The sequence below is a fragment of the Corvus moneduloides genome, chromosome Z, assembly GCF_009650955.1.
Source record: "Corvus moneduloides isolate bCorMon1 chromosome Z, bCorMon1.pri, whole genome shotgun sequence".
Taxonomy (NCBI): Eukaryota; Metazoa; Chordata; class Aves; order Passeriformes; family Corvidae; genus Corvus; species Corvus moneduloides.
Genome location: NC_045511.1, coordinates 48768029 through 48793288, shown reverse-complemented (window position 1 = coordinate 48793288; position 25260 = coordinate 48768029). Strand labels below are relative to the sequence as shown.

Below are 25260 nucleotides of genomic sequence, written 5' to 3'. Positions count from 1 at the left end.
AATGTGCCTATGAAAAGTAAGGGGGAAACAAAACAGCGAAGATAAAAACAAAATCACAAAGAGGAAAACCAGCCAAAGGTTCACTTTTCTGCTCTCCTCCTGCTGCCGTCAGATGCCTGGGCGGCAAGGGTGTTACTCGGGCTAACCTCTTTGGAGGACTCCTTTCTTCGTGCAGCGTCTGAGGGACAGCCGGCAGCTTTCTGCCGGGCTCATCCAGCACCTGCAGCGGCTGGGTGCAGAGGCACCTTTAGCAACACTATGGGAGAAAACGCTGGTTTCTCGCCGAGGCAGGGTGGACCAGCTCGATCGGAAGGTGTACGACGTGCCACCGCTTCTGTCCTCATGAACCTATGAACCAGAGCGGAGCAGCGAGGCTTTCCAAGTTTTATAGCAGACAAAAAGAAAAGAAACAAACAAACCCCAAACCTACCCCCAAACCCACCGAGTTTTATTTTAAACAGATGTGAGCGGATTGAACTCGGCATTTTCAGGTTCGAGCTCTGCATTTCCATTATTTTCAGCGCAGCAGGATGCCACGCGCTTCGCATGGGACACGCCGGAGCATCGTTTTCAGACGCCTCGGACACTCGCTCCGCACGCGCGCAGGACCCGCAGGGGCGCGGGGAGGCGGCGGCGGTCGTGGGGCGGCAGCTCCGGGGTGGCCCCGCCGGGGGCAGCGCTGCGACCCCGACCCCGACCCCGACCCCGACCCCGGCCCCGGCCCCGGCCCCGGCCCCGGCCCCGGCCCCGAGCGCGGGGTCCCGCGCAGCCCCCGCCCCGCACCGCCGGTCACGTGGCAGCGCCCCCCGCATTGTGACGCAGCAGGGCCGGGCGGGGCCGCCCCCTCCCTCCTTCCCTCACTCCCTCCTTCCCTCGCCCTCTCCTCCTCCTCCTCCTCCCGGCCGCTGCCCGGTGGCAGGGCAGGGGCGGAGGGCGGGGCGGCGGGAGCCGGGCCGCTGCCGGAGCGCTGCCTACACCGGCGGGGAGTGGCGGGAGGCGGCAGCCGAGAGGCGGCACCTGGGTCCTTCCCCCGTCTCCATCACCCCCGGCTGCCGTGGAACGGCCGCGGCTGAGCGGAGCGCAGGGGTGAGGTGAGGAGAGGGGAGCGGAGCGGACGGGGCTTTGTTGCCGCCGACAGCGCTGCCCCCGGGGCGGCGGGAGAGGGGGCGCGGAGCCGAGCGCGGGGAGCCCCGCGGGGGTGCGGGTGTCGCTGGAGGCGCTGCCCCTGCCGAGGCGTCCCCGCGGAGCCGGAGCGGGGCTGCCCGGGCGGCGGGGGACGCGGGCGACGGGCGGGAGCGGCGGCGGGGGGCGAGCCCCGGCCCCGGCCCCCGTTAGCCCGCCCCGGGGAAGTGCTTTCTGCATGAAATCAGGGCTGAACGCGGGGGGTTTGCTGGGGCTGAGCACATACGTGATGTCAGCCCTGCGAAGTGCCGCCGCGAAGCCCCTGTAGCGCAGTGTGAGCCGCTGACACTCGGAGCCGACGCTGATCTGCCGCTGCTCTGCTCGGAGCCGGGCGTACCGGCGGGCACCCGGCCGTCAGCACCCTCTTGTCCCGCCGGGCAAGCCGAAATCTGGAAGAAAATCAGGTAGGAGTTGCATGTTTGTAACTGTGGGGAAACAAATACCAAGTTGTCTAGTAGAAATATGCTCCAAGGCTTATACTGCAGTCAATCCAAAATCGTGTTTTTACAGCAGCAGGAATCAAACCTTTTTCATACCCGCATCAGTGAGCGTTTAATGTGAGCAAATGCAATTTATATGAAGAAGAGCTCGAGGATCACGTCGTGATGGTACTGGATACAAACCAGCACCTAAACAGACTCAGTCTCCATTGTCAGTGTTATCACCTCACAGCACTTTCAATGGTTGGCTTAAAGCCACATCTCTTACAGAGATTAATCAGTCACAACTGCTCCTCAAAAAGTCCCTCACCCTAAACCCCACCAAAAAACGGCTAGTGCCTGTGCTTCCATGGAAAATCTTAACATCTTAGCCTCATTTTATACCCCAGCAATCTTAACAGCAAAAGGTAACTGAAAAAAAGTTTTTAAAAAATTATTCTGAAGCAGATCACTTGACTGTTGGACCCTTTTCCATTATTTAAGTAGCTGAAGAAAGGTATACAATCATAGGATTCAGAAATCAAAATAATTTTGTATTTTGTGCGAATAGCACTGATCCTGCAGCCAGGAATTATGTTGAATTATGGGCATGCATTTAAACTTTTTGCAGTGCACTGTAGCAGACTTTAATAGTGTCCTGCCCTTACTGAATTTAGGAATTATGTGTACTCTATGTGCTTCCAGCAAGCCATAAAAAGCATGACCTGTTGCCTTACTACCACCCATAAACATGAGTTTCTTCGCCCTAAAATCCTCTGCAAATAGCTCATGGGTGAGCTCATGGTTGGTGAACTTGGTGAGCCACTTCTCTCTTCATACTGCTAAGCCTGCAAAATGCCTTGTGCAATACTGGAGCCATATTTTGAAGATCTTGCAGGTAAGCTGAAAAACTGTTTTCAAGAGCAGGCTTCGGGGGGCTGCTCAAGAGGTAGTTCAAACACAGTGAGAAGCGCTTTTCATCTGAATAAAACAATAGAATTTGACCTGTTGTCAAGAAGACACTTACCTCATCACTGTACTTACAAAATTGTAACTTTTCCTTCAGGTATGCCTTAGCACAGTTAGCCCAAGTGTGAAAAGGCCTGTAGTGTGGGCTCCTTTTGCGAGGTGTGGTATGCTTAATTTCTGCATGTTTTCATGTGTCAAATACTGACTTAAGCAAACTGACCATTCCGCTTAACACAGTTGCTTACACTGCCTTAAACTGGTAGTTCACTTACTTTTCAGGTGTTTGTGATTTCTGGTCTGTGTCATTAACTCAGTGTGCTGCAGAAAGCATATGTGTCACTTGTAGCTTGTTGAAAAAGTGGGTAAAATAGAACTACCTCAGAGGACTGGCCCAGTGAAGAGTTACCTCCAAATCTGAGGACCCTGGAAAAACTCCTTCTTCTTTGAGCAAGCAGTCCAGTACAGGCTACTCAAAATGCATTTAAGTGGCATTTTGGCATAAGCAAGTGGGCAGTCTTTCAGGTAAGGAAGTTCTGTAGAAGACAGTAACTTACATTAGCTAGAAGCTGCTTGTCTTAGTATTTTTTTCTCTAATGACAGCAACACAACAAGTAAGTGTGCCATGAGCTCTTTGGGGCCAACATCTGAGTTTACAAAGAGCTGCATGTAAAATTAGACTGCTTGGACAAGGTGACTGAATGGTATCTTTGGAGATTCAGTCCCTTCACGGAGTACTGTGAATAAGTGATAAGTCATTTTTTTCATAGTTGCAAAACCATGATCCCAAATATTACATATTTTGTAACTGGGCATCAGCAGAGCTTGAAAAACTATGAAATGTCCCTCTGCTTCCCAACTGTCCAGTTTTCCTGGGAGCTGAAATCTGTTCCCATGTGGACTCCACAGGTGCAAGAAGTCGTCATCCCACGCACACACTTGAGGTGGAATACCAGCTGCATTGGCACAGCTCTCTTTCTCACAGTCCCCTTCCAGGATATCTCAGACGTATACCTATTTCCACAGCAGCTCTGTCCTTGATTAGAAGCAGGAAGGGGCAAGTGTGACAGCCCTGCTGTGGCCACTTTGGCTTCTATGCTCTGAAATGGAGACCTGCAAGTAGCATTACCTCCATGTGCGAGGAGATGCTGGCAGGAAAGGGGAAGCACACAGCCAGAGGCAGTCCCATGGGGTGACTTGTCTGTCATGGACAGCAGTGCAAAAGTCCTGTTGGCAGTGGTGCAGGAGTGATGGTACTTTTCAGGGAGTGGTGATGCTGTACCTCACAAGCACAAAGACCAGTAGTTCCAGCACCCTTTGTGGAATGCAGCAAGTTGTCTCCCTCATCTGGCATTTAAACGTGTCAGCTGACTAGATGAGGTGTGTAGCAGAGCTTTATTTGCACCCTTGTCTGATTGTGTGGATGAAGCTCCAGGAGCAACTCATGAGTTTCACTCGTGACCAAGGAGGGGAAGAGCAGGGAACAATTTTTTTTTAATTTCAATTTTACTAGAATAAACTTGCATCTCTTTTCAGGGTCAAGAGGAGAATATTCTCATCCTTCCTTATACAGCCATGATAATTAAAATTAATGCCAAGTAAAATAAAGAAAAGCTTATATTTTTCATGTGAAAGTCTGTAGGTAATCCGTTTGCCAATGCCTTACTGTGTGTTGCTTAGCAAATAACAGTAGTTTTTACAGTTGAAATGTATATGTTCGTTGTCAAAATGAAAAATGTGTTAGAAAAAGTTGAGAACCATTGGATTTTGGAAGGGCATAAAGTAATTCTTTTCAGCTCTTGTCAGAATGGGACCATAACTAAACTAAACTGAAGGAAATGGTGCTTAGATAATTGGCAAGAGGACTTGGAGTAGCGTTGTGTCTGCGCTCCCTCTTTTTCTGGCAGATCTGTTGATCCTCAAAGGAGGTAGAGAAGATAGGCTTACATGGAGCAGGTGCATAGTAAACACAAGGGAATTTCTCTTTAAATGCAAATGTGGTTCTACAATAGATTTATATGCACAGTGGAACCATTGGAAACAAGAAAATAGAACATATGCATCAGATACTTTATTGATTTGAATCCCTAAGAGAGTTTTAAACTGAGGAGGGAAAATAATTTTTGTGGTAGAAATATCGTCTGCTATTTACCTGTCTAAGGTGGAACTGTGATTTCATCTTCTACAATAAAGCTCCAAGTGATTCATAGATCTGAAGATCTTAGAGGTATCAAAGAAAAGTAAAATTCAGCCGTCACAGTTTGGCAACTGGGGCAATCCTTCGTTAGGTACGTTTTCTTGTATGTTAAGGAGTGTTTACAAAACAATTTATTTTGAATATGAATATGGTTGATTTGCACTTTTTAAAGAATTATGAAGCAGCACTTGAAAGTGTATTTTTTCTGGTTAAAACACAGCATTAAGTTTGTGAGGTTTGCTGTAAGCATTTCCTTTTTGGTTCAGTTTCCTCCTCAGTTCTTGTTTGCAGTCAAACTGCTGGCATTATTTTTGTTTATACCAGAGAAAAAAGCATTGTCTGTCTTATCTTTTAAACTCAATACAGTGTACTACATGACCTCCTCATATATAAATCCTCCCCCTTCTCCCCCCGTCTGTTTTATTGTTACTGTATCAACCTGGAACTTTCCATTTAAAATTAAATTCTAATCAGGAACTTAGTACTTCCCTTCAAGCCCCCCCCCCCCCCCCCCCCCCCCATTTTAACCAACTTGTTTATATCTGTGAGTAAAAATCAGGCTGTGCTACATAGCTTTGTTGGAACAGGCGGCCCAGAGAGGTTGTGAGGTCTCCTTCCTGGACCAGCCTGGACATGATCCTGTGCAGCCTGCTCTGGGTGAGCCTGCTTTATCAGGGGGATTGGATTCAATGATCTCCAGAGGTCCCTTCCAACCCCAGCCATTCTGTGAATCTGTGATGTGCATGACAGAGGCATGCATGCGATTGTTATTTGGAGCTATAGTGCTCCACAAGTTACTCATCCATGTAGTTCTTTTGCAGGATCTCGCTATACTGACTGGCCTTTTTTTTTTTAGAATTAGGAAATACCTTTAACTGCTTGTATGTGCACATACATACCTTGTGTTGTCTTTTACTAAAATTCGGATGTAAGTGTTCTGCCTTTTGTATGCTATGCTGTCAGTTCCAGTTGAGTCACAGTAGTAAATTTATTAAGATCCCAAGAGCTGCTTTTGAATGGGGTCAAGGTTTTAAATATTGAAGTTGTCAGCTTGTTGAGACACTTATTTGAATATTTGTAAAAGCTGTCTCCAAGATGCTTCTAAAAGCAAACCAAAAAAAGGCACCAAACAAAATGAAGCAGAATATATTTGGGAAATATACTGCACACAGAAGCAGAAGAGTGCTAGTAAGGTAAATAAGCTGTGTCACATTCCCTGACCCACATTCTGCTGTGCTAAGTGTACTCATTTCTCCTCTTGTTACATGGAAAGAGTCTTAAGGTATGTGTCCAAAATATGTTAATTTCTAGGATATTACCATTTTGCACACTCATACACTGAACTCTGGATAAAGCACAATATTTGTGCTTGTTGCTAGGACATGGGCAAAAACTTATCTTGAGTTACAGAATGGAATCACCAGGAAAATGAGTTATACTTACATCATTAATTATTAGCTTTTTGTTAACATTGAAACTCTGACAAGCTTGGTGCTGTGACACTTGCCTGGATGAAGAACCTCCACCCTCTGTGTGAAGAGCCTTTTCCTAATATCCAGTCTAAACTTCCCCTGGCACAACTTCAGGCCATTGCCTTGGGTCCTGTCACTGGTCACCAGTGAGACCAGATCAGTGCCTGCCCCTCCTCTTCCCCTCACAAGGAAGTTGTAGCTGCAGTGAGGTCTCCCCTCAGTCTCCTCCAGGCTGAACAGACCAAGTGACCTCAGCCACTCCTCACACGGCTTCCCCTCAAGGCCCTTCACCATCCTCGTGCCCTCCTTTGGACACTCTCTAACAGCTCAGTGGCTTTTCTGTATTGTGGCACCCAGACCTGCCCCCAGCACTTGAGGTGAGGCTGCCCCAGTGCAGAGCAGAGCAGAGCAGGACAATCCCCTCCCTTGCCCGGCTGGCAATGCTGTGCCTGATGCACCCCAGGATGTGATGTATTGTTCTTTTGTTGACAAGAACTGAGAATAGTGCTCATGTAGGTACCAAACTGACATTTATAAGGTAAAGGAAATTCTTCCCAGGATATGGTTGAGCCTTTCGGCTGTCAGGGCATACTGTAGACTCATAGTCAACTTGCTATTGATCAGAACCATCAGATCCTGTTCCATGGGACCTCTCATTCCTTCTTCAGCCTCCCAGTCTGTCCTTACATCCAGAGCTGCCCTGTCCGGAGTGCAGAATCTAGCTCTTGCCCTTGTTAAACTTCATGTGGTTCGTGATTGCCCAGCCCTCTAATTTGTCAAGGTGTCTGCAGGGCATCCCTTCAAGGAAGGCAGCAGCTCCTCCCAGTTTGGTGGAATTTGCTGGAACAGCACTGCCTGGTGACAGGAGGTTTTGCTGTGTTTGAGTGCTGAGATGCTCAGATCCAAGCAACTAATTGGAGCACAACGGTGCACGTGCTCAGGGTGTCCACAAAGAGACAGGCAGCAGCGCAGAGTGTTTATCCCTGCACCCAAAACTTTGTGTTTCGCTAGCTTGGTTCTTCTCATGGTAAATTAGCCTGTATGTAATCCTTGCTGCTGTGGTCCAATTCCTAACAGATCTTTAACTGAGTCAACACTATTTCTTGTGTGTCTTTATACTCTCCTGGTAAGGCAGCAAAGTGTGCTGAATAACTGCATTCCTCCTTAACTTGTCTTCTGGTTGTGATTTAGCAAAGTGCACACAAAATCTTCCCAGAGACTCATTCATTATGCAGTCAGTTTAAGAACATGCGTGGATCCCTTTGGTCACTTGCTGGACAAGTGGTAGTAAGCCATCCTTTAGAGGATGTAGTGTCTGTTGTGGTTTGTAGTTTGTAGCCGGTAGAGGATGTAGTGTTGCTGCCATGCAGCAGACCACTGTTTAAGGAGAGTAGGTCCTGAATTTGAAGGACTCTATCAGCTCTGGGTTTCTGCATCACAGTAAGTTCTGCTCCTGATAGCAGCACTAATAGATAAAGGCATTGTTGGTGTCTTGATGTTCTTCTGAGATGACTGGCCCTGAACCAGCAGGTCACTAATACCCCTGCTTGGGTTAGGGATTCCAAATCCAGCATTGGTACTGAGTTGGTATGGAGAGGAATGAGTGCTGTTTACATGCGCATGGTTGCCCCCAGCTGCCTGTAGAGTGTACGGTGTCTCTTCATCAGACAGTATAGCTGGGTGAACTCCTGTACTTAAAGGTTCAAGTTAATCTGGCCTGACTCTGTGAATCCCCACAGGAAAGGCCAACCAACGCATGTTACAGGAGTACAAAGGAAGTCCTCCAGGAGTACAAAGGAAACAGGTTGTGTAGAGGGAAGAGTTAGCACAGCTAATGGAATTTAGCAAAATGGACACTCTCTCCAGCATATGTTCCTCATCAGGTCCCATATGCTTTACAGTATGCTTCCAGGCTTTGCTTTTTCCAAATGGAGTTTTTAGATGAACATATCTACAGTAGCACTATTTCTGGATGTGTCTACACTGCAGTCGAGTATTGTGATTGCAGGACATGCAGACAGCTCTGTAATGGCTTTGATCTGTATGTGATGTGAAGACATGCCAGCCTAGACTTAAGAGAGGGCTTTCCAAGCCTTCTGGACAGATTATTAAACCATGCTGAAGCCTGCTTTCATCTGTCTCCACTGCTATTTTTAACTGTCCTCTCTAGATTTGCACTGTCGTGAATATGCCTACACGTGCTGACATAAATTCACGACTACATGCCCACTTCATGCCTCCTGCAACATTGTTGGTAGATGCTCTGCACCTGGGCATGTATCCCTTATGCCTTGTATTGAGATAGTCTGCTTTTCCACATAGTTTAACTGGCTATTTCACTATTTAATTCCCCTCTGTAAGGAATTATACAAAGGGCAATGGAGTGTCAGAGAGACTTCTGGCAAATGTCTACTCCAAAAATAAATTTTATAGTCCCTATTCCAAATTTGATAAGTTTAGCCTTAAAGAACCATCATATCCAGGCCATACATTTTTGCAAGTGTTAAAATCCAGATGAGAGACCAGGTTAAAAGAGCAATGTTAAACACTGAACATTTTAAAATGGTCTGTTGACTCTAGAGTACAATTATGGGGGGAAAAAAAGGTGACATTTTATGAATGATATGAAATACCAGCAATAAGAGTAAGGTCACTGTAATATATAAAACACAATCCAACTCTGTTTAAAGGATTTGAATTATTTTTAAGAGAAGGAATGTTTATATATTTTGAACATTTCAGGGAAGATCCCTGCACTGTTAAGTGTTTCTTATTTTGGTTTGTGGGAGTTTTTTTGTTGGTTGGGGATTTTTTTTTATTTTTTAATTTATGTAATATGGGTTATTTTTGGTTTGTCAGATTAATTGTTAAGCTACTCTATATGCTTGTCAGTGAAGTCAGTGAACCTTCTTATTAAGATACTATGTTTTATGAGTCAAGTTTGACAACAAACATCCTCATCAGATTGTAGTAAATTTTTTTTTTCAGAAACTGACTTTCTTTCCTCATTCTAAACCAATCAACCAACCAACCAAAAAAAACCCCCAAACCCTGCAAAAAACAGTAAAATTGATCTGTATCTGAGGATATATCTGAAAACATCTGTCAAGTATCCAGTTCTTTTACTGTGCAATTATCATGCTATTTAACAAACACAAGGGAGAAAACATGGCTTAAAAGTTAGGGCATAAAAGGATTAACTGGTGCAATTTTTTTCATGCCACAAAAATATTTTGCATAAAAGCAAGTACTGTCAGACAAAGAGGAATACAAAATAGACTCTAACAAAGCATATGTTACTCTGACATGAGATAACGCTGTAGAGGAGTAAGGTGAAGCTGAGCTTTTCAGCCTGGTAGAATGCTGCAGCTTATTTGTCTGCCAAGAAAATATTTTGTTTCTAGATAAATGGTTAAACTGAAATAAATAAAATATTCTCTCATCTTTCATCAAACAATTCTTTAAAAGAAGTGTTTCTTACTCCTGTCCCTGACACCTTTCTGAGGAAAAAGAACAGCCTTAGTTCACTGGGTACTGCGCAAGAATGCAATCTAAGCCTGGTTTCAGCCACGTGTGATCTTGAATAAATTATCTAATTCTTTTCACCTATAAAATGAGAAGAAAATATAGTAAGGAACTCCAAATTGACAGTAACAACATCTTTCTGTAATGTGGCACTCAAATAGTGCCTAATGTTTTTGTTATAAAAAGGATTCGTTCTTTATGTTGAACAGCTCCAGTACCTTCAAACTATGAGGCTCAGAGTATCTGCCATGGTGTACTTAGTCCTCCTCAGGCCTTTTGGTAATCCTGCATAATGCTGGGGCTGCTCTCTACACAGATAGTTCATTGTGTCCTGGAAGTGGAGAATTCTGTCTTCTTCTGGTTGGGGCTCCTTGGAAAAACCAACCAAACATAAGTAGAGATTCCATGAATAGTTAAGACATCTGTGATGGTTACAAAGTAAGGTGTTCCTAAATTAAAAAAAGGTGAGAGCCGCTTCATGATGTCCTTGCTTTTGCGCTTTGTGGCAGGTCGCAAGGATGTTTAGTGGATGCCCTTGGCTCATTTGCTAATGGAGCTGGAAAGTGCATAGACAACAGTGTTAAGAAACAATCTTTATAGAATGCTTTGAGTTGGAAGAAACCTTATATAGCATCTAGTTTCAGCTTCCCTGCCATGGACAGGGACACCTTCCACTAGACCAGGTTGCTCAGAGCCTCATCCAACCTGGCCTTGAACACTTCCAGGGGATGGGACATCCACTACTTCTCTGGACAACCTGTTCCAGTGCCTCACCAGCCCCACCATAAAGGATATCTTCCTAATACCCAAAATAAACTGCCTGGTTTGAAACCATTGCCCCTTGTTTTATTTCTACAAGGCATTGTATAAAACACCTCTCCAGCTTTGTTGTAGGCCTTCTTCAGGTACCAAAGGCCACAATGAGGTCTCCTCAGAGCCTTCTCCAAGCTCAATAGTCCCAATTCTCTTAGGAAACATGTTCTATCCCTCTTATCACCTTTGTGACCCCCTTCTGGGCTAGATCTGACAGGTCCGTGTCTTTCCTGTGCTGAGGACCCCAGAGCTGGATGCTGCAGTGGGGTCTCACCACAGCAGAGGGGCAGAATCCCCTCCTTCCCCTTCTGCCCACGCTGCTTTGGATGCAGCCCAGGACACATTTGACTTTCTGGGCTGTGAGTGCACATGTCTGGGTCATGTCCAGCCTCTCATCCACCAGCACCCCCAAGTCTTTCTCCTTGAGGGTGCTTTCAATCCCTTCATCCCCCAGCCTGGATTGATTATGGGGATTGCCCTGACCCAGGTGCAGCACCTTGCACTTGCTCTTGTTAAACTTCATCTTGAGCCCATGTGCCCTTATCTCGAGCCTGTCCAGGTCCCTTTGGATGGCATCCCATCCTTCAGGAGTGTCAACTGCAGTTCTCAGCTTGATGTCATCAGGAGCCTTGCTGAGGAAACACTTTATCATGGTGACCAAACACAGGCACAAATTTCTCAGCGAGGTGGTGGAGCCTCCAGTCTTGGATATACTCAAAAGACACATGGATGCAGTCCTGAGTAATAGGACTCTAGCTGATGTTGCATAGGCAGGGGGGTTGGACTAGATGACCTCCAGAACTCCTTTCCAACCTCAGCTGTTTTGTGATTCTGTGAAACACTGTGAAAAGAAGAGACATTATTATCATTCATACACACAAGGCTACAGTGAATAGCCTGTGTCTCTGCCTCTGTGATGGTAGCCTTGCAGGCTGCTAAGCACAAGCCAAAACATGACATGGCTGTAGCCATGAAAAATGTGTGCTTTCATATTTAGGCTGTCTACATTGAAGCTTTTGGTGTCAGATATATGCAGTAAATGAACTGCAGAGAGAGCCACCTCTTGCTTCTGGCAGTGATCAGTACAGTCTGGAGATGTGGACAGATAAACAGGAACACCTGTGTGCTCCCATGTTTCTCATTCTGGCCCTTCTGCTGCGTTTTTCTGTGGCTTCCTGTAAGCACCTTTGTTTCCAGCTTCTGGATGGAGATAATAATGTTTTGTCATCCTGTAAGACTGTGACTGAGGAATGTTTGCGAAACACTTGGACGTTACTGATGGGCATCCTTGAAAAAAGCTGCAAGGATATACATATCTCCCACTCACTATAGGGCTTAGGCTATCTAAAATTTTAATGAAATTTAAGCTAGTAAAATGCTGCATGGGCCAACACAAGAAATGAAAATGCACACCTGATACTTCTGAGTAGCTTGGTTGTGCTCTGCGTAAGACAGATCACCTTTTGCAAAGCATTGAAGTGGGATCCTCCAGTTAGTCCCTTCATCAAAATGAGTACAAGCAAATGAACGTGCTCATGCATAAATTTTGTAACATTATAATTTTTGATGTAGCGGGGTTCATTTTTTTAACATAGTTTTAGTTTTTCTTTTGTAAAGGAAATCAGATTTAGGAATCTCTGAAGGCACTTTGAAATTTCAGCTTAAAATAATAGTACTACTTCCATAGGTGGCACTTCTGCCACCTCATCCCACATTTTATCACAGTACTAATAGCTGCACAACTGAACACCAGTGTTGGTTGTATCTGCTGCCCACAATATTTTAAACAAATAATGTTGGATTGCAGTGCTCTATATAGGATAGCATTGTATAGGTGCAGAGGTGCAGTTGCAATCTGTTTCTCAAATTAGAAAATAATGACAGTTTCAGAAGACAGCATTCTGATCTTAGGGGCATCGATGTCTCTCAAGAATAATTTAGCTGATTTTCACTAAATATTCCAGTTTCCACTAAATTTTACCTGAAATTTTTGACAGTGCTTAAATTTACAGTAGTTTCCACTTAACTTTTAAGAATTTTTGAAAACAACATCATAGGCTATGTCTATAGAATAAAGTATGAAAAATTGTGACATTTCCCTATTGCCTTCATTTTCATTTTATCAAAATGAATATATTTGCATAGATGTTAGTGGTCAAGTGTCATTTTTAATTCAGAGAAAAGTTCATGTTTGCAGTAAAAATGATAATTTCTTTCAATATTTTTTGCTTTAAAAGTAAATACCTATGATATATGCATATAGTATTTGTCAAATTAATTTTATTCATCAAGTAGTCTCAAATGAAAGTGGGTTGGTCTGAGTGACCAGGGGAGTAAGTTCTTCTGAGTGAGTTTTTTGAGTTCAAGGTTTGGTTTTTTGGGTTAAGGGTTTGGTTCTTTTGGCCCATGGGCACCATGTCCAGAGATGAATGCTCTGTGTGATGTGCTGTGCATGAGGTTGGCTCACATCCTGCTGCCCCCTATCCTGACTGTGAAATTTCACTTCGAAATTTGGAGTATCACAGTTTGCTGGAGTTTGGCTCTTAGGTATTCTAGTCAGTTTCAGGGCACAAAGGATGGGACAGTGGAATTGACAGCCCAAATGTGAAAAAATATAAAAGGAGAGAAAATAAAAAGGGTGCAGTTGGAAGACAGAATAGGAAAGTGGTTTAAACCTTGTTGTCGAGAAAACAGGCCTTCCACAAGAGAGCACACGAATGGTGGATACACTTGGCTTATTGTGACCCTGGAAGCAGAGAATCTACTTACATAGGAGTTTTCCCTTGAATTTATAACTAAAGCTCACATGAAGCAAAAAATCATCATGGGACTGAATGCAGGATTTTGGCAAGGAAATGTAAGTGAGACAAGTTCTAAATTTCTAACTTCAAATACAACATTTGAATGTTGCAAACTTAAGAGAGTACTGTTTGGCATTAGTTCTTTTCCAGTATATTTCTAGAAATAATTTAGCAGGCCACTATGGGACTACAAGGTGTTGAAATTCTACCAGACTATTATTGAATTTAGGTTGAGTAATTTAAATGGGAAAAGGAAAGAGGCAAGGAAGTGTTTTAAAAATGCCTTTTTCTCATCCATGTAAAAATAATAATAATTTAAAAAAACTCAAACCCCAACATGACCTACCAGCTGCTTTCAACATTAAAAATATGTTAAGCAAAGATATTTTAGATTACTTGGTTTATTGAAACAACACTTACAAATGAAATGTGTTCTTCACTGAAAAGAAAATGCAGCTTAGGAAGATTTATGGGGATGATATACTTATTAAATTGATTCCATATTTTTCTGTGGTCAGTACCAGCAGAAGATAAGGTGAATAAGGGTGTTGTAAGACATTAAGGAGAGAAACTGAAGTCAGGATTTGTGTCACAAAGCTGCAGTATCAAATAATATAATTTAATTGAAATTATTGTACTGAGCAAAAACTTAGGAAGGATTGCTGCCCCAGTGCTACTGCCCCCAGTGCTGCTGCCATTGATTCAGAGAAAGAAGAGAAACCTCAGTTTATGATTTTAAATGAGAGTGCAATGAGTCACATCTGCTTTATTAAAGACGTTGACACAGAATCCTCCACCTCCCCCCAAACCAACACATGATTGGAAAGACTGAGCTCTGCTACGCTTGATTTCATTCTAACATGAGTACTGGAGCCTGCATTAGCAGTAGTAGTTGCCATAAGCCCTATGTTGCTCTGTCTTACTTTGGGGCCAAGTATCTGGTTCCTTGTGGAGGCTGTTACCAGGGTGTATTATTTTTGGATTTTTGCATAAGAACTAGGCTACCAAAAGAAGGCATATTTTTTATTTCTGTAGTTCATGAACTCACAACAGCCCTGCAGATGTTCAATACTCATTACCTTTGCCAAAAGACTAGACATTGTGAGCGCTTTTACGGTGCAGTACTTTTCAAATTGTACCTGGGGTAAACTGTTGTTAAATCAAAATATCATGCATATTTTTCTGTATCAATTTATTCTGAAGTTGATTTGGAACCATATGAAACCAATAATTTCTTGAATGTTCTGCTTAATTCTCCTAAAATGCACATCTCTAAAGTGTTGCTCAAGTAAAAATGAGGGCAGTGTGTACACGCACAATTTCTTCTGTGGTGTTCCTTTATTTTAGTAAAGTTTTGTGCTGCTTTGAAGTTGTTTTAGATGAATTACACTTTCAGCCACCATTTTGGATATAATGGTTGAATTTTCATTTTTTCTGTGTATTTCCATACAGGACATGTAGTGGTTGATGTCTTGAGAAGTGGCTTACGGTATGTTACAAGGCCTAATAGAGAATGTAGACATGCAAAGCAAGACATTATCAGTATTCAAATAGTTAATTCCTTCTTATTTGATGGTGTTACTGAATAATTACACAAGAGTCTGTGTTTTCTGCATGTACATTAGCAGTGTACTGGTTGTGTAAAATATCTCAGGACTCGGGTCATCTGATTTCCCAGTCCTTGTTTAGCAGTTGCCTCCTGAATTTAAGGGCATAAGCACTCACTTTATTGTGGAATGCGCTGTATCTGTCACTAATATTCTTTGAAATAATGAAGTGAGCTGCAAATCATCTTGACATGAACTAACACAGCATTTTATGTCTCTCAGTGTTCCAAGTGGCCATGACTTGATCCATAAAAGCCTTTGGTTCAGTCTCAAATCTAGGTTTAATGGGGGATTTACAGAAATACTGAACAGCACTTGTACTTCTACATGATTGATGCAGTGTTCTATATATATTTAACAGTTCTGCATTATAAGTTATTGGATGTTTAAGTATAAAAAACAGATTAAAACCTATAGCATTACTATTATCTATGCAGAGAAGATGGATATATACACATACATACTGTCTGTACTTGTGATTGTTGAATCTCTACATACTAAAATGTATTATTCATTTCTGCCAACAGTCATGAGTCAGTGGAAAATAATGGGCGCAATCATTTGAAAAATGTGCATTCACAATTTGCTTGTATTCATCTCGAAGTTCAGACTGCAGATGTGTAACCATTCATTTTACTGTTCTCAGTGATGCATGTAAGCCTCCTGAGGATTCACATTTATGAACTTCCTGCATTGGCATTGGTAGAACGGATAGGTAACATGAAATAAAATTTATTTCTGCTGTAGAATTTACTGACATGAGAGGTACTTAGGAAAAAGAATCAACACTCAACCTGATTTTGTTAGTTCAGCTGCTGAATTTTCACTAGTAAAGTAATAAATTCAATTTGCAGTGCACATTTCCTAGTAATTGCAAACATCATATGTACATTTTCTCCAGGGAGTCACACTTTGAAATAGTAGTGGGGTTTTTTTTCCTGAAATTTTGCAGGAAGTAGAGAAAAAAAAATGAGTGTCTTTTAAGATTAGTTTGTTAAGAAAGCTTTTCTGGACAGATTTCACACTTCTAAAATAACTGAAGAACAGAGTTGTTAAATTCCTGATGTTTCTGCTCAATAATAATTTTCTGTGGAAAATTGCGTCATACACAATCTCCAGATCTATATGTGAATGTATTATTTTAACCTGGGTTTGGTGTTAGCATTGAATTACCAGTACTCAAAACAAATGTGTTTGAAGACTCTTTGGCTAGTTCTCCTTAAGAAAATATTTTTAAAGCTCAGAGGAAGTACAGTGAACTAGTTACTAGCTGCACAATTTAAACTTGAGCCTTTGTACATTCAATGCTACAAAATATATCAATGGCAGGATTCCCACCATTTTGCATGTTATGTTTTATTACTGATTGTTCCAGATTCTGCTTCTGGTCTTATTTAACATTATTCATAGCTTGATAGGATATGTAATTTGTTTTCCTTTGGTTCAGTTGTTTTTGTTTTGGTTAAGTCCACTCATTGATATGGTATCCTTTATGTTTTTCACCATTCAAAAGCAAAGGAAAAAGCCTTTTCATAGACCCTGACAGAACTGGTAAACAGTTCTGGTAAAAAAACTGGTAAAAACTGAGTTTTACATGTTGCTGAGATGTTGCAGTTTCAGAAATTGTGTTGATTAGGGGGTAGTGCAGTGTGATAAATCATAAATTCAATCTTACTAGAACCTCCATAAGAAAATATTACACTATCAATCCATTGCTGTAATTTTGGCTCTTGAAACAGTTTGGAATCCAAATAAAATAAAATTTAAAAAAATTTAAAAAAGAAAACAAAATCCATTTTTTAATTACAGGCATAGTGTAATATAATGTTCCCTAAGTGTATTTTAGATCTCCAACTGCAACATGGAAAATATAAGTTTCACCAGGACCAACAGAAATAAATATTCTTTTCCCATAAATAGGGTGGTTTAAACCAATCATGATGCTTGAAAAATTACAGCACTCAGAAGATCTTTTTAAAATATTTACAGATTACAATTTTTCTAGACATAGGCCTGCAGAATGGCAACATAATAAATAAACTGCTTTGAGGGAGATTGCTTCCATAAAATTGAGAAGTGAAAAAATCTCCAATGCTAATATTTACATCACTGGAATTCTGCAGGAATTCTGAAGGAAGTCATTCTCTGTCTTGCTTTGTAAACTAAATTTAGTGTACGTTAAAAAAGACATAGTAATAATTGTTTTGCATCCGTCACTCAAACCCTGTGGCGTACTTTAAGGTGCCCTGTCCTGGGTGACAGAGGTGGTCTGGAGTCAGCATAGCTGGTTCTAGAGCTGCTACATCATGCATTGGTGAAAGTGGAAGGGTATTCAGTGCTTTCTCTTTTCTAGACTCAAAGGGAGCTTTTCAAATATCTGAATTGAAAAGTACATATATGCCACAGCTTCCAGGGTTTAAAGTACCTTCACCTAAGTTCATTTTTGGAAACTGGCTGATGTGGCAGCTCTGGATTTCAGGTGGGCGGGTGAATCTGTTACATTAAGAGCAAATTCTACTTTCTTCTTCAGTATAAGTCTGAATTTTAGGTTCTGTGGTAGATTAGGTAGAGCGGGATATTCTGTAGAATTGCCTCCTATATTCAGTCCTGGTTTCTATATGTACACAAGTATACAACAATGTATTTTCTGTCCTAGTGAGACTGCCAGCTGGTTCTGAAGGATCTTACTTAGATCTGACTTTCCTTAAGGAAAGAGCCACTCTCCTCAGCATTAAAGGATTAAGCATTCCATGCTTAAGAGGTCCTGCTAGGTCTTTAAAGAGTTTGTACAAGCATTAACTAACTTGCAGGCAAAAGGAAAGTTGCCCTGATCTTGCAGGGAAGAATGTTGCTTCTTAAATATTTTGGTGATGGGCTCTTTGAATCTGTCAGCTAAGGAAGAGATTAGTGTCTTTATCACTTACAGTTCTGCAGATGTGCCTGATCTCTTGTGGAAGCTCGTTCTTAAGCCGCTTAGTAGTTTCTTTGTGTGACTCTCCAGTGCTTTATGGCTCTCCATGCAGTTCTGCAAATCCTCAAAGAATGTACTGCTACAAAACTCAGTTGCTGATCTGCAATCTGCATTTGTGACTGTGCTGGATATGTGAGTGTTTGAACAGCCGAAGAGGGTGAAATTCTTCGTTAGTGGTTAGAACTTTAAGAACTTGGCTGTGAGAGGGCTGGAAACAGTTGGATCCAGGACTTCAGACAGATTAAGAATTCACTTGCCCTAGTTATTTTGCTTTCTCTAAATTCAGTATTCGATTTAAGGCAATGAAGTTATAAAATTTGTATGTCTGAATAAATGCCTAGTCAGGGCAGTATCTGTATAATAGGTTATGTAAGGTTTTACTATGGTACTGCAACTATTCATGGAAAGGAACTGATGGTGACATAAGGGACACTGATATTTTACATGAGTCACAGAGGACTCTTGACAGCTGCAGACAGTACACTCTTTTCTTTTCCCAACATGGTTCTACTGGAATTGTAAGACATCATCTCTTATCTCCTAAGAGCATTTGTGAGAGTAACAACTGACTTTTGAATAGCAAGACTATATTTTTTCACAGATTTGCTAGATAACAAGCAACCTAAGATTATATTCATCAGTAGCAGCTTACTGCTTAACTGACATAGCAATCCAAAGTTCCTTTTCAGACTGTATGGCTATGATAAATATCAGTGAATCATCTGTGTAATTGAAAGACCATATGAACATCCTGGACCACATATGGTTCATAACTTTGTCAGTATTCCAGAATTCAACTTCTGGGGTTGGCAATGCTTTCTTCTGTGTAGTAGGATATACAAAGCAGGAAATCCTTGTTCCTCTTTGCTCACCATATGTAATGCCCCTTTACCTTGCAACAAGTGAATGGAAAATATTGGAGTTTGTTTAAAAGGAATAATCTCTTAAACAGTTGCAACTGGCGCTGATTTAAGTAGTATTAAAGCTGTCTTCTCTTCCTAAAACTGGGAGAGATCCTAACTGGAGTGTTGTTGCTTGTTTCAGTGTGTATGTGTGTGAAAAAGAGGCAGTAAAAAAGTACTCCTTTGTTGGAAAAAAACGGAGTAACAGAACACTGCCTAGCCAACTGCGTTTTTTCCCAGTGAAGTGGCTACACTTGCACCTTGGTCACATGCTGAGACTGATGATTTGCTTTATAGATGCTGAAAATTATGTTAATAAAACTACAAATTATAGTGCTATTATCCAGAAGCACAAGCTTTCCTATGACAATATTGTTTACTGGAAAACTAAACATTCTAACATTGATACTGAATTGCTTGTGTAGATTTTAAACCAAGTCTAGCCAATCAGTGTTTCTGCTTACTTCTCAGTTGCAGTCAGCTAAATAGTTCCTTGTGATGCTAAGCTGCTGTTTGCCAAATATTGTTGGTTTGGGGGTGTTTTTTCCCCTATTCCTGGTTTTTAATTTTATTCTTTTGCATCCTCCTAGAACTAGGAGTAGAAATGTTGGTTGGTATGATTTTTGAGTGAAAAACAAGAGATTGTGGTATTTGGCCATAAATTCTTTCAAATCCCTGTCAATAGATTATGCTAAATGTAATGGTTGTTCCTGGTGAGCCCAAGAGTCATCACTAGAGAAGTTTGTGAGTGTAGTTCAGGTCATCACGATGGAGGTGGAGGAGTTGAGAGAGTCTGGAAATGAAGATGATAACTCAGTAGTGAAAGCTCAGTTCTTCTTTTTGTATGATAAGCAATTGGGGCATACAGCTTATGTATTTTAAACGGCAGTCATTCTCAAAGGTCATCCTAAGCGATATGTTTGTATTGTTTCACTTGTGAAGGCTAGCAGCTAGAAATCAGTATGGGGTGTTAGTTAATAGTAACCAGAAGTTGGAATCACCTGGTTTTGGCATGCTTTTGGCATGCTTTTCTTGTTGCTGTGAACAGAAATGTAGTTGGTGTGGAGCAAAAATGAAGCTACCACAGAGTAAAAAGCTTAATTTCAGATCAGTCAACAAGTAAGTGTATCTCTGTTGTTCCCTACTGGTTTACCACCAGGGCCTATCTGATCACCTTTAGCTAATAAACATCCTAATTCGCTCTGTCTAGCTGACTACATGGTTTGGTAGGTTTGCAAATGACATGTTTAGTGAAGTTTGAGTAGAACATATAAAAGAAAATAAAATTAATATGCATAGAATATGTAAAAAGAAAATAAAATGTGTTTTAACAGTTGTGATAGGCTCATCCTTATAACTTCTTGAGGGGTTTTGGGTACATTTGAAACTTTGAGGTCATTACCCCAGTTTTCCTTTAGTTTGAGGCTGAATTTTGTTCATATGCTTGAAAAAGAGGCTCTAATTAAACTGTTTCAGTAAGCTGCAAACATTTCCTGTTATCTAGCTCTGATTTTTCCTACTGTTGTCACCCATGTCCATGTATTCTGATGTTTTTCCAGAAACAAGGCTGCTTTTTGGCTCCTTCATTTCCTTTCCATGTGTCCTTAATTAACAGTGACACCCACAGAAGTAGCTAGAGTCCTTTAGGCAGAGCACTTAAAACCTTGGGCTTTAAAAGAGTCACATTAAGACAGAGAAGGGAAGTCTGAATAGTTTCTGGAGAGTAGAGTTCTGGGTGGAAAGTAAAGGAAGTGCAAATGAAAAGTTTTCCTGTTTATTTTAGTAATTTATAGTGTGGAGTTAAAACCAAGAGATAGATTTAAACTTCAGTGGTAGAACATTTGTGGTCTGGTTTCCAACTGTAGCAGCAAGTCATTGTGGCTAACTAACATCCAAAAAGTTAAAAATACTATTGCAATATTTTTGCATGTGGTAAAGGAAAGCACAGTCATTTAAAAATTAATCTTACCATCTGTGATATTTCAACATGGAGGACATTGGTTATAAGTTTCTGTATGTTCATTAAAGGTATGACCTTTTTCTTTCCCTTGCCTGCATTTTCTGCAGCTATTTCTAAAAATGCAGTGTAAGTATGAGTAAAATGCTGGTAAATCAGAATAAAGGAGTTCTAAATCCACTTTTTGCAGATTTAGTAAATTACACAGGGCAGAAGTGTACCACCCCCTTTCCTATCCATGCTGTCTTCTAAACACATAATTTCAAGCTGCACAAATTGTAAAGGCCAGTTGTGTTCCAGTGAGTAGAAGACTATGAGGCATGTCTGTTCATCTGTTTGGTAAACAATTCCAGAAAAAACAGCAGTTGAGAAAGAAGATGAGGCATGAGACAACATACACAGTAGTCCTGGCAGATTTCTCATTGCTACTGATTCTGGTTTTGATAAAAACAGATAATTACAGTAGGTGGTACTGGATCGCAGAGCTTTTCGGAAAGACTAATTGCTAAGTTTCTGATTTGGAATATCAAAGAACTGTATTTAGAATAAAAAGTTCAAGATATTTCTTGCATACTGAATTGCCTTGTTTGATGCAAGAGGGCAAAAACTCAGTTAAGAAGTAGTGAATAAGAGACAGCTGAGAAAACCATGCAGTCCATTTTAGATTGTGAAGAGTGTTCTACATTTTTCAAATGGTGAAGTTTTTTAAAATTTTCATTGATGCTGTTGTTCCCCATCCAGAAATTTGTGACTCTTATATGTCCCTAATGGCTTATAGATATTTAGCTGAATGACAATTAGTAAGGGAGGTGTGTTGATCTGTTTGTGCTTTTTTTGACATTTCAGTCAATAGTAATAAAAAAAAAAGAAAAAACTGAGATCAATTTCAAAACCTCTTAGCAACCATGTAAAAAATAACTACTGTATTGATTTTTAAAACCTCTTAGCAACCACATAAAAAATAACAACTGTATTGATTTCTCTGATAATTGCCCTGGAAGAACGGTAGGAGCTTAGTGGTACAAACGTAATGAAATGCATTTATCAATAGACTGTGTGTTGGATGAGCTGCATTAGAAGTCTACAGTAAGACACTGTCAATAGGGGGTCTAATTGTAAACTTTCATAGCCACTTTTGCAGATTCATGGTAGTGCAGAAATCATGAAAATAGGAGAGAAAACAAGTATTACGGAATACCTGTTGCAAGAGGTAGACATTTGGAAGGAAAAGCAAGAGTAATGTTCTCTTCATTAATCTCACAAGTTCCTTAAAAGGATGTGAAGCACAGTCTGCCGTACATATGTTGTAGATTTTATGTAAGAGACTTTGTGAGAAATATTTTCAGAGCCTGCTGGGATATAGTCAGGATTATGGCAATTTCCCATAAGAACATGTGTTTACCAGCTCCAGCTTCCTTCTGAAACACTATTAAAAAATTGCTTTCATGAAGGGTTGGGTTTTTTTCTGTTTGAACAGGCAGAACAAACAGGATATCTTGGTCATAATGAGCAGCATAATGAAATGATAAGTACAGCCTAATTGCAGCTTGTTTATGTCGTGATTATGCAAACAATTATTTTGATAGGTGTTTCTGTTTCTACATACACTAAAAAGCCTCTAAGCACCATTTTCTCTTTTTTGTTCTTATCTCTGTTAAATACTTCAATATATAAAAAGGACACTGAAAAAGCACTGAAACCCTGCCAACCTGGAAAAATGCATGTAAAATGCAAAATTAGTCTTCATTTCTGCCTTGGATTTAGTTCTTGGTGTTGGATATCTTACATTACGAGCATTATGATGTCCTATTACTGAGTTTGACACACATTTACAAACTAGCAAAATAATAGAAAATAAATGCTTAGAGGAAGAAGTCATAGTTAATAGAAAAGCCACCAATACTAGTCCGTACATCACTTCAGAGACCTGCTTGAAATAATCCCATGGGTGCACCCTGGAGAGAAAAGTTGGAAAGCGCTTGTTGATCATAGAATTGTAGAAAGGCCTGGTTTGGGAGGGACCTTAAGGATCATGGGCCCTGATGGGATACACCCCAGAATAATGAGGGAACTGGCAAAAGAACTTGCCAAACCACTCTCAATCATTTACCAGCAGTCCTGGTTTAGTGGAGAAGTTCCAGCTGACTGGAAATTAGCAAATATGCTGCCCATTTACAAGAAGGGTTGGAAGGATAATCCAGAGAACTATAGGCCTGTCAGCCTGTCACAGGTGGGAGTGGGAGCTTCAGACAAAGGTTATTAGAGAAGCCCTCCCATTGAGTCATAAGGTGCAGAAAGGACCCCCTTGCTTTCTAAACTCCTCCTCAGAGAGGAGCCTGGGTGCAGCTGAATCCAATCTTAGCCCCAGACTTTTGTCAATGGTTGTGAGTAACTTTGTCTCACACAAGTAAAGGTGGCACATCAGATGTATTTATATAAAATATTTATTATGACAAATGATTAGACAAAATATCTTAATCAGAATCACTTACTACACAGTATAAAACTAAAACTATTAGAGGCGTATAGTGTAAGTTAGGATAGTGCACTATATCAAAGGAATTGTATCAAAGCTAGCAAAAAGAAACAATTATTAAGTAGAAATTGATCTAACTCACCGTACCAATGCTTGTGGGCAGATCTCTTTCTCTCAGCCTCGAGGAGTATCCTCGAAGGGGCATCCCTACTTCAAGGGAGGAAACTTCATGCACACACTCCAAGAAGAAATATGTTAGAAGAACCTAACCACATGAGAGTGGACTGGACTTACATAGTATATTGATTGCCAGTCACATGTCTCCAGTTGCCTTACTATCAGGATGTTAATTTGGGTTTTGTGAACCAGACTGGTTTTAGCGTAATTCAACACCAAATGCAGCACATGACTCCTCTGTCAATCCACAGCTGATATCCTTGCAAGTAGGGCATTGTCCAGTGGCTGAACCACACTCCAGGGCAGAGCATCCTGCTGCACATCCTAAACTCAGTCCTTCCTATGGAAGAGATCATCCTGAGTGTCACTGCATGTCATGTGCAGGACAACCAGGGAATCAAGACCAGCCAGCATGAAGTTACAAAACAAAGCTCCTGCTTGGCCAACCTGTTTCACCTTCTATGACAAAATGATCCACTTAGTAGTTGAAGGGAAAGCTGTGGATGTCATCTATCTAGACTTCAGTAAAGCGTTTGTAACCATCTCCCACAGTATCCTTCTAGAAAAACTGGCTGCTCATGGTTTGGATGAGTGGACTCTTCAATGGGCAAAAACTGGGCTGGATGGCTGGGCCCAGACTGTTGTGAATGGAGCTAATCCAGTTGTCAGCTGGTCCCTAACAGTGTTCCCCAGGGCTCAGTTTTGGGGCCAGTCCTGTTTAACATCTTCATTGATGGTATAGACATGGAGATTGAGGGGATTTACCCTCAGTAAATTTGCAGATGGCGCCAAGTTGTGTGGGCATGTTGATCTGCTGGAGGCTGGGAAGGCTCTGCTGAGAGACCTGGACAGACTTGGTCAATGGGCTGAGGACAACTGCGGAAGCTTCAGCTGGATCCTGCACTGGGGTTGCAAAAACCCCCTTCAGAACCACAAGCTTAGGCAGGAGAGGCTTGAAAGCTGCTCAGCAGAAGGGGACTTGGGGTGCTAATTGACAGCTGGCTCAATATGAGCCAGTGTGTGCCCAGGTGGCCAAGAAGGCCAGTGTCATCGTGGCCTGTATGAAAAACAATGTGGCCAGCAAGACCAGGGCAGTGGTCATCTGCTGTACTCAGCACTGGTGAGGCCACACCTGGAGTTCACTTCTGGGCCCCTCACTTTAAAAAAGGATATGGAGGTGCAGGAGCATGTCCAGTGAAAGGCAGTAAGGATCTTGGAAGGTCTAGAAAACATGTCTTATGAGGAGCTGCTGAAGGAGCTGGGTTTGTTTAGTCTTGAGAAGAGGAGGAGGGAGGGGAACCTCATGGCTCTCTTCAACTCCATGGTAGGAGGTTGTGGTGAGGTGGGGGCCTGTCTCTTCTGCCATGCCTGCAGTGAGAGGACTGGAAGAAACGGTCTTAAACTGAGACAGGGGAGATTTAGATTAGATATTAGAAATTTTTTTTCTTGTTAGGGTGGTCAGGCATTGGGATAAGTTGCCTAGGGAGGTGGTGGAGTCACCGTCCCTGGACATGTTTAAGAGGGATCTGGATCAGGCACTGGGTCATGTGGTTTAATGGTTTAGGATTAGAGTGGCAGTGCTGGGTTGACGGTTGTACTTAAAGATCTTAAAGGTCTCTTCCCACCTTGATGGTTCTATGCCCCCCAGTGATGGGCAGGGACACCTTTGACTACCTCAGGTTCCTCCTATCCAACTTGGCCTTGAACATTCCAGGGATGGGGTGTCCACCACCTTTGTGCAACTTATTCCACTGCCTCACCAGCCTCACACTGAAGAATTCCTTCCTAATATCTA

General features: G+C 41.7%; 1 protein-coding gene across 2 annotated transcripts in view; it reads left to right on the top strand.

Annotated features, from left to right (window-relative positions):
* The first annotated feature begins 925 nt into the window (after positions 1-925).
* SNCAIP (synuclein alpha interacting protein) overlaps positions 926-25260 on the top strand; it is an 88305-nt gene continuing 63970 nt past the window's right edge. Inside the window, exon 1 of one of the 2 annotated variants that reach the window (XM_032096427.1) lies at positions 926-1091. The gene's annotated coding sequence lies outside the window, so the exon portion shown is untranslated. The remainder of the gene's footprint in view (positions 1092-25260) is intronic. The other variant, XM_032096428.1, reaches the window with a different exon arrangement.